General features: G+C 51.1%; 1 pseudogene; it reads right to left on the bottom strand.

Moving 5' to 3' along the window:
* Positions 1-314: 314 nt before the first annotated feature.
* On the bottom strand, positions 315-910 carry LOC123334838 (annotated as a pseudogene).
* Between the last annotated feature and the right edge of the window lie 7,682 nt (positions 911-8,592).

Here is an 8,592-nt window from a genome sequence, read left to right as displayed (position 1 = left end):
CGAAAAATTATATAGCTATTCCTGGTTATGTGACTGTGGACCTGTGGTGACCTCCTGATGTGCTGGTTTCCCCAGAGCATGACCACACGTCACAGGCCTGGGTGACGCATCATTCCTGGCAGGGGTCAATTGGGGGGTTGGTAAGGACCACAAGTGATAAGAACAGACTCAAGTAGCATTCCTTGCTCTAACAGTTAAGAAATATGAGATCTGGGCAGGTCACTTCCCCTTAGATAAATAATCAGATAAAATAATACTTATCTTGCAATATCATTGTGAGCATTAAAAAATTTCAGGAAAGAATGTCTAGGAAAGGCTGTCCACTTGACCAGTGCCTGGGTCTCACTGGCTGGCAGTCGATGCCCGGCAACCACTTTCTGAGCTGGGGCAGGAGTGTTTTTGTTTCAGAGGCTCCTTATCATGCAGGGCTGTGTCTTGCCTACTGGCACAGAGATACACGGCTGAGTCTGTCAGCTCCAAAGAGCTCAGGTTGATCTGAGAGCGAGAGTCACTGAACTGTTCACCTGAGAATCGATCTGGCATGTTTCCTTTTGTACGCACTTTCCCATCATAATACAGAATGAGGAACTGGGGGCCCTGGCCCAGGGCCTATTGGTACCAGGATACATAGCGGTGTCCAGATTCAGGGGAACATCTCAGAGTCACTTGCTGCTTTCTTGATTTGATCAGGTATTTGGGGGTCTGGGTAACCCCAGAATCCACCAGGCCTGTTGGGGAGGAGAAAGAAGGAAGCTAAGGTCTGAGCACAGGGAAGCCTCCTGCTGCAGCCCTCATCGCCAGGCTTCTATCTCAGGGAGGCAAAGACATCTCAGAAGCTCCCACACTGTGTCCAGGACTCACCTGCTCCCAGGAGGCAGAGAGTCACACAGCAGAGGAGCCTGGAGCCCATGGCAGCATCAGGAACCCGAGACTGCTGCTAGATGGGGGCCAGACTCCTGGGTGAGTGGTGTAAAGTGCTGACCCTCCTGTTTCCTGATTGGAGCATTTGCCTATGACGTCACTGCTCCGTGTCAATGCAGGCTGACCCCAGGGCTGGCTCCGCTATGCCATTCCCTGTCCTGCATAGCCCCTCAGCAAAGGGTGGGTGTGATGTGAGTTTCATCCCCTGGTCCATGTGCCCACAACATGTCTTGTTCTGCTCTGTCTGACCCTGCCAGACATTCATCACCCAGCCGTCACCAGATACCCCAACCCCTCACCCTCCCCTTGCCAGGCTGCTCGAGGAGACAGCCCCCCGGGCACATCCTGAAACTCCAGGTAGGTACCCACTCCCCTGGGCAGTGAGGAGTCTGTGCTGGCTCCATGTGTCCCAGGACCACTCAGGGAACTCAAACCTGTTCCCAGATGCAAGCACGTAGCCAAGGTTGCCTTAAGCTGTCCTCCCCAGGTGCCTCTCAAGCCCTCCCCAAACATCATGCTTACCGTGGAGACACAGTGCCTCCAAGCGGCCAAAGGTCCAGGGCCTCATGGATGAGCAGCATCTGTTTAAAGCAAGGGTACAAAAATCCCACACTCTGCACACACACACACACACACACACACACACACACAAACACCCATATCTGTTCTACTGCCTTCCTAGCCTGGCTGATTAGGGTTGATTTTCAAATCCACTGTTAGCCTCTAGAGGTAGAATCCTGTATGATCTGACCGTATTACTAAGAAGGAAATAATTGCTTCACCAGTACAATGATGGTAGTTAGCTAAAGATGGAAATATATGATCATAAAATAAATGCTCAAAGGATCTCAAGTGAATCTGCCTGCAAACATGTCTTCATAACTACTTCTGGTTAATCAGAGGCATATATGTTGAAATTTCCTATTTAAATTAAGCATTATCAAATTCCATGTATACTTTTTATAAAGAAGTTTTATAAATGTGGACTCAATTATTTCTGCACTTATAAAATCATGATATAATGGGGTGATGCAGGATATATTTTGACTTTGAGAAGATTTTGATGAGGGTGCCAGGTGGTGCCAACCTGGCCTAGGTTGGTGAGATGCTAAGGATGTTGGGGGGCGGGGGGTGCGTGTCGAGAACACACAAAGGCAATCTGTCCTCCTTCAAATGGACTCACGTGTGTTTGGGGATGATATGTAATTAACTAAAGTTTGTTTCTTTTTCATGAGTCCATACATGTTGCTTAAAACAGACCGCATGGAGAGGCCTTTTTAAAATCCTTCCTGTGACTTGGGAATGGACCTGACCCAGATGAGGGAGGAGCTTGTGGCTGCAATAGAGAGGGTCAGGGAGCTGATGCAGGGAGGTGGGGAGAGGAATGTCCTGCCCGCATGGGAAAGGTGGACAAGAGCAGAGACCATGTGAGACCCATGCTAGGGGAGAATGTTCCAGAAAGACAGAAATGAGCTGCCTGAGGTGAGACAAGAGTGTCTAGATGTATCTAATTTACCAACAACCTTCCTCCTAGGTCTCAACTCAGGTGATGACAAGGAGTCTGACCTGGAGAAGCTTCTTCCTGGTTCACATGGAGGATGAAGAGGAAATACAGAGATGAATGGAGGACACATGGCCTTGAGGCCTGGGAGTAAGGCTCAGGCCAACCTAGTCCACACACCCAGGGTCACATTGCAGGCACATGGTCTACAAAGCCCTGAGGCTCCTGGTGCTAGGAGCCTGCACGGGGCCCTCATCAGTCTTCTTGCACAGACAGGAGGTGGCCGTGCAGCGCTGTGGAGTAACTGCTGGCGCAGAAGTACACAGATGTCTGGGAGCGGTTGGCAGACTCCAGCGTGAGAGAGAAGTTCTCTTTCCTTGATCTGGAGACGCTGTAGCCCTCAGGCACTTCTCCTTTCTCCGTGGTGGGAGGCCCAGCTGAGTAATGGATCAGCCTCAGCCCGTGTCCTTGGTCTTGTCGGTACCAGTACATGCGGTCATTTCCCAGATCCTGAGTACATCTCAGTGTCATGCTCAGTCCTCTCCTCACGACCTGGAATCTGGGGTCCTGAGTGACACCAGCATGGACCGCCCCTGTGGAGAAGGAGGACCGATGCTGCAGTCACAGCGGACAGGCTTAGTGCTGGCACCCCCAAGGGGACCCTGCCCCCCAGGACTCACCTGCCTGCAGGAGACAGAAGACCACACAGCCCAGGAGGCAGGAGCTCATGGCGGGGGTGGGGCAGGCGGAGGGCCCTCTGGTCTGAGTGTGGATGAGAGGGGAGAGGGGCTCTCCAGGGAGTCCTTCTGAGATGTCACTGTCCCTGCCAGGCCTCGGAGCCAACCTGTCACTCTGGGGCCACGCCCCTTCCCCCAAGAATCAAATCAGAAATGAACCTGAGAGATAAGTTCACAACCTGGACACCCATCCAGATCAATGGACACAAGCCTCACACGTTGCTGTAACCTTTCTGTATGTGTTAAAGATTTTTTTCCGTAAATGTTAAAGTGATTAAACGATTTGTATGTTCTAGTCCAGAGATAAATCTTCATTAACGTGTGTATTACTTGTATTTATCTACATATTTCTAGAGTTTTGAACCCTGGGGAATCCTTCTGGCGTCCTGCTGCCCTTTATGATATGTGTCCCAACAATACTTCAAGAGGAGAAGGCAATGGCACCCCAATCCAGTACTCTTGCCTGGCAAATCCCAGAGACGGGGGAGCCTGGTGGGCTGCCGTCTATGGGGTCATACAGAGTTGGACACGACAGAAGCGACTTAGCAGCAGCAGCAGCAGCAGCAGCACTTCAAGGTTCCATTTCCGCAACATTGACCACAGTCCTGAGACTGTCCCTCCACCTACCATGTTTCTCCAGGTTTCTGCTCCCAACCTCATCTCAGGCTCATCAACATTTGAGGAATTCTTTGGTCTGCTTCTAATCAATTCACTGACAGACGGTCCACCAGTCAAACGCAGGTACAGCTCCCTCATGTTCACAGCAGCCCGTGATTCCCGTGTTGGGGAGAGGGAGCAAGCAGAGCCCCCTCAGGCCTGTGACTAACCTTTCTGGGTGGAGAGAATTGGGTGCCCAGCACAGGATGACATTTTGGCGCAAAGAAATACTGATGCAGGAGGGACATGGAGGGAGGTGCTGATGTCAGGGTGATGAAAAATGCTCAGTTTTTATTTGAGACATTCCTCCCAGGGGAATACCTCCTTGTGAAGTGTGGCTGCCATTCACTGAGTAACAGTTCATATCACAGAGCCCCGAACTGTATCTTGTTACACATAACACAACATGTATATGTAATTTGCTTGTACAGAGATAGTTCCATGAGCAAAGGGACCACTGATGTTGAGAACACACTTGCGCCAGGATGCTAGCTCTAACACTTATGAGGTATGAGATCTGGGCAACTCACGACCCCTCAGATACACAAACAGTTAAAATAATACTTATTTTGATGACTTTAGTGAGCATTAAAACATACCAAGAAGTGAATGTCTGGGAAAGTCTCTCACTCCACCAGAGACTGGGCTTGGCAGGCTGGCAGCTGACACATGGGCACCACTTCCTGAGCTGGGGCAGGAGTGTTTTTGTCCCAGAGGCACCTGATCATGCAGGGCTGTGTCTTGGTTGCTGGCACAGAGATACACGGCTGAGTCTGTCAGCTCCAAGGGGGTCAGGCTCAGCTCAAAGCCAGCATCACTGAACTGTTTTCCTGAGAATCGATCTGATATGTTTCCTTTTTGATACATTTCCCCATCATAATACTGAACAAGGAACTGGGGGCTCTGGCCCCAGGCCTGTTGGTACCAGTACACAGAGAGGTGTCCAGACTCAGGGGAATATCTCAGCGTCACTTGCTGTTTTCTTGATTTCATCAGGTACTTGGGGGTCTGGGTGACCCCAGAATCCACCAGGCCTGTTGGGGAGGAGACAGAAGGAAGCTGAGGGCAGAGCACAGGGAAGCCTCCTGCTGCAGCCCTCATCGCCAGGCTTCTATCTCAGAGAGGCAAAGACATCTCAGAAGCTCCCACACTGTGTCCAGGACTCACCTGCTCTCAGGAGGCAGAGAGTCACACAGCAGAGGAGCCTGGAGCCCATGGCAGCATCAGGAACCCAGGACTACTTCTGGCTGGGGGCGGGGCTCCTGGGGTGAGGGGGTAATGCTGACCCTCCTGCTTCCCTGACTGGAGCATTTGCCTATGACGTCACTGCTCTGTGCCTCTGCAGGCTGCCCTTGTCCCACTGGATCCCTTGGCAGGACCCAGTGCTGGCTCCTCTATGCCTTTTCCTGTCCCGCACAGCCCTTCAGCAAAGGGTGGGTGTGAGGTGAGCACTGTCCCCATCTCCCCATATGCCCATAACATGCCTTTTTCTTCTCTTCCTGTCCCTGCCAGACACTCATCACACAGCCCTCACCAACCACATTAATCCAGTCACCCTCCACTCCCCATGCTGCTCCAGGAGAGGATCCCCTGGGCATATCTGGAGGCTCCAGGTATGTCCCCATTCCCCTGGGCAGTGAGGAGTCTGTGCTGACTCCATGTGTCCCTGGACCACTCAGGGAGCTCAAACCTGCTCCCTAATGCAGGCATGTAGCCAAGGTTCCCCTAAGCTGCCCTCTCCAGGGTGACTCTCAACCCCTCCAGCACACCCTGCTTACCATGGGCCCACAGTGCCTCCTAGAGGCCAATGGTTTCATGGATCTGTGCCTTCCATCTAAAACAAGAATACAAATTCCGCGCACTCCACACTTTCAACTCCTACTCGCACACACACACACACACACACATACATACACCCCTTATCTGCTGACTTCCCAGCGTGGATGAATTAGCCTGGATCTTCAAGTCTAGTCTTAGCCCGTGGAAGTAAAAGACTGTATGATCAGATATTTCTACTAAGAAGGAAATAATTGCTGCACCACTACAGTGAAAGTAGTTAGCTAAAATGGAGTACTTCGGGCAATAGAAACAAGCGCTCTCATGATCTCAAATGGTGGAAACCTGGTCCAGGTTAATTGAGATGCTAAAAAAGAGGGGCAAGAAGGGAGAACACACACACCCAGCCTGTCTCTGCTCCTGCTAATGCACCCCAAGGGATTTTGGCTGGTTTCCAATTAACTGAGGTTGTTTTCTCTTTGATGACCCCAAGAACTTGCTCAAACATGACTGCTTACGCTTGGTTACAAAGTTCCCTGTGTCATGTGAAAGGACATGACCCAGATGGGGGCAGAGCAGTGTGTCTGGACAGAGAGGGCAGGGGAGCTGAGGCCAAGGCAGTAAAGGAGGAACAACCCACACCTCTAGTGGGAAAGAGCAGGGAGCACTTGAGAGCTAGGCTTCAGGAGAAACTTCCAGAGAGACAGCAATGAGGTGCTGGGAGAGACAAGAGGGTCTAGATATATCTGATTTACTAATATTCTTCACTCTGGAGGTCTTAAGCTGATGAGGAAGAGTCAGAACTAGTCAGAACTGGAAGCAGTCTGAACTGCATACAGGGAGGATGCAGAGGAAAGACAGAGACTGATGCTGAACACGTGTCTCTTAGTCCCTGGGGTCAGATCCAGGCCTGTCCAGGTCACACATCCAGGGTCACAGCTCTGGCACAGGGTCCCCAGAGCTGAGGCTCCCAGTGCTAGGAGCCTGCTCGTGGGCCTCCTGTCTTTTTGCACAGAAGCAGGTGGCCATGCAGAACCATGGAGTAACTGCTGGCACAGAAGTATGCAGATGTCTTGGAGCGGTTGGCAGACTCCAGCGTGAGAGGGAAGTTCTCTGTGTTTGATCAGGAGACGCTGTAGCCCTCCAGCACATCTCTTGGCTCGCTAGTGGACACACCAGCTGAATACTGGATTGGTCCGTGTCCTGGGTCTTGTCAGTACCAGTACATACAGTTATGACCCAGATCCTGAGTACATGTCAGTGTTGCGCTCTGTCCTGTCCTCACGACCTGGAATCTGGGGTCCTGAGAGACACCAGCATGGGCCACCCCTGTGGAGAAGGAGGACCGATGCTGCAGTCACAGCGGACAGGCTTAGTGCTGGCACCCTGAAGGGGACCCTGTCCCCAGGACTCACCTGCCTGCAGGAGACAGAAGACCACACAGCCCAGGAGGCAGGGGCTCATGGCGGGGGCGGGGCAGGCGGAGGGCCCTCTGGTGTGTGTGTGAATGAGAGGGGATAGGGGCTCTCCAGGGACTCTTTCTGAGACGTCACTGCCCCTGCCAGGCCCCAGAGAAAACCTGTCACTCAGGCGGGCACCCCCCTTCCCCCAGAGGCTCAAATCAGAAATGAACCTGAGTGAACTGCTCACATGTGACCGACCTAGACAGCATATTAAAAAGCAGACACATTACTTTGCCAACAAAGGTCCGTGTAGTGAAAGCTATGGTTTTTCCAGTGGTCATGTATGGATGTGAGAGTTGGACCATAAAGAAAGATGAGTGCCGAAGAATTGATGCTTTTGAACTGTGGTGTTGGAGAAGACTCTTGAGAGTCCCTTGGACTACAAGGAGATCCAAGCAGTCCATCCTAAAGAAATCAGTCCTGAATACTCTTTGGAAAGACTGATGCTGAACCTGAAGCTCCAATACTTCAGCCACCTGATGGGGAAAACTGACTCATTTGAAAAGACTCAGATGCTGGGCAAGATTGTAGGTGGGAGGAGAAGGGGACAACAGAGGATGAGATGGTTGGATGGCATCACCGACTCGATGGAAACATGTTTGAGTAAACTCTGGGAGTTGGTGATGGACAGGAAAGCCTGTCCCGCTGCAGTGAATGGGGTCGCAAAGTGTCAGACACGACTGTGGGACTGAACTGAACTGAACAGCTCACAACAGGGAGACCCATCCCGCTCAATGAAAACAAGCCTTATATTTGTTGTAAACTTTCCATAAAACTGTTCACAACTTTATGTATACTTTATTCCAGAACTAGCTGTTCATTATCACATATATTCAGTTTATTGATCTGCAGTTTATTATTTCTGTAGTTTTGAATCTCAGGGAAAGTCCTCAGGGCTTCCTGCTGCCCTTTATGACTCACGTGTCCCAAATAATCCCTCATGTTTCTATTTTGTTTAATTGACAACAGTCCAGTTCATGTCCTTCCACCCACAGTGATTATAGATCTGGTTCCCTAACCTTAGGGCAGGCTCATCGACACTTGAGGAATCCTTGGGCTCTTTCTTATTAATTCACCAACTGACAGGGTGCCTGTCACACGCAGGCTCAGTGCCTTCATGTCCACCTGAGCACGTGCTTCTCGTCGGGTCTGAGGGGTGGGGGAGCAGCAAGCCGAACCGCCTCAGGCCTGTGACCCAGCTTTCTTTCAGGAGAGAAGCTGGTTGCCCAGCACCACGGATGACCTGTTGGCACAACGGAGTACAAACGTGGGAGGGATGTCAAGAGAGATGGCTGACCCCAGGGTAAAGGAAAAATGCTCCAGTTTTACGTGAGACATCCATTGCATGGAGAACTTCCTTGTGAAGTGGGGAAGCAATTCAGTAACAGATATCCTAGAGGCCCAGACTGCATCACATGCACAAACCTCACATTTAGAAGGATCCTGTTCTGGCTGCCATGCTCTGCTGCTGTGATTTTCAAATTCTCAATCATTTCTGAACCTGAATATCATGCACCTGGTCATGAGTGGGTGACCG

Source organism: Bubalus bubalis, chromosome 8 (assembly GCF_019923935.1).
Source record: "Bubalus bubalis isolate 160015118507 breed Murrah chromosome 8, NDDB_SH_1, whole genome shotgun sequence".
Classification (NCBI taxonomy): domain Eukaryota; kingdom Metazoa; phylum Chordata; class Mammalia; order Artiodactyla; family Bovidae; genus Bubalus; species Bubalus bubalis.
This window is presented reverse-complemented; position numbering and strand designations above follow the sequence as displayed.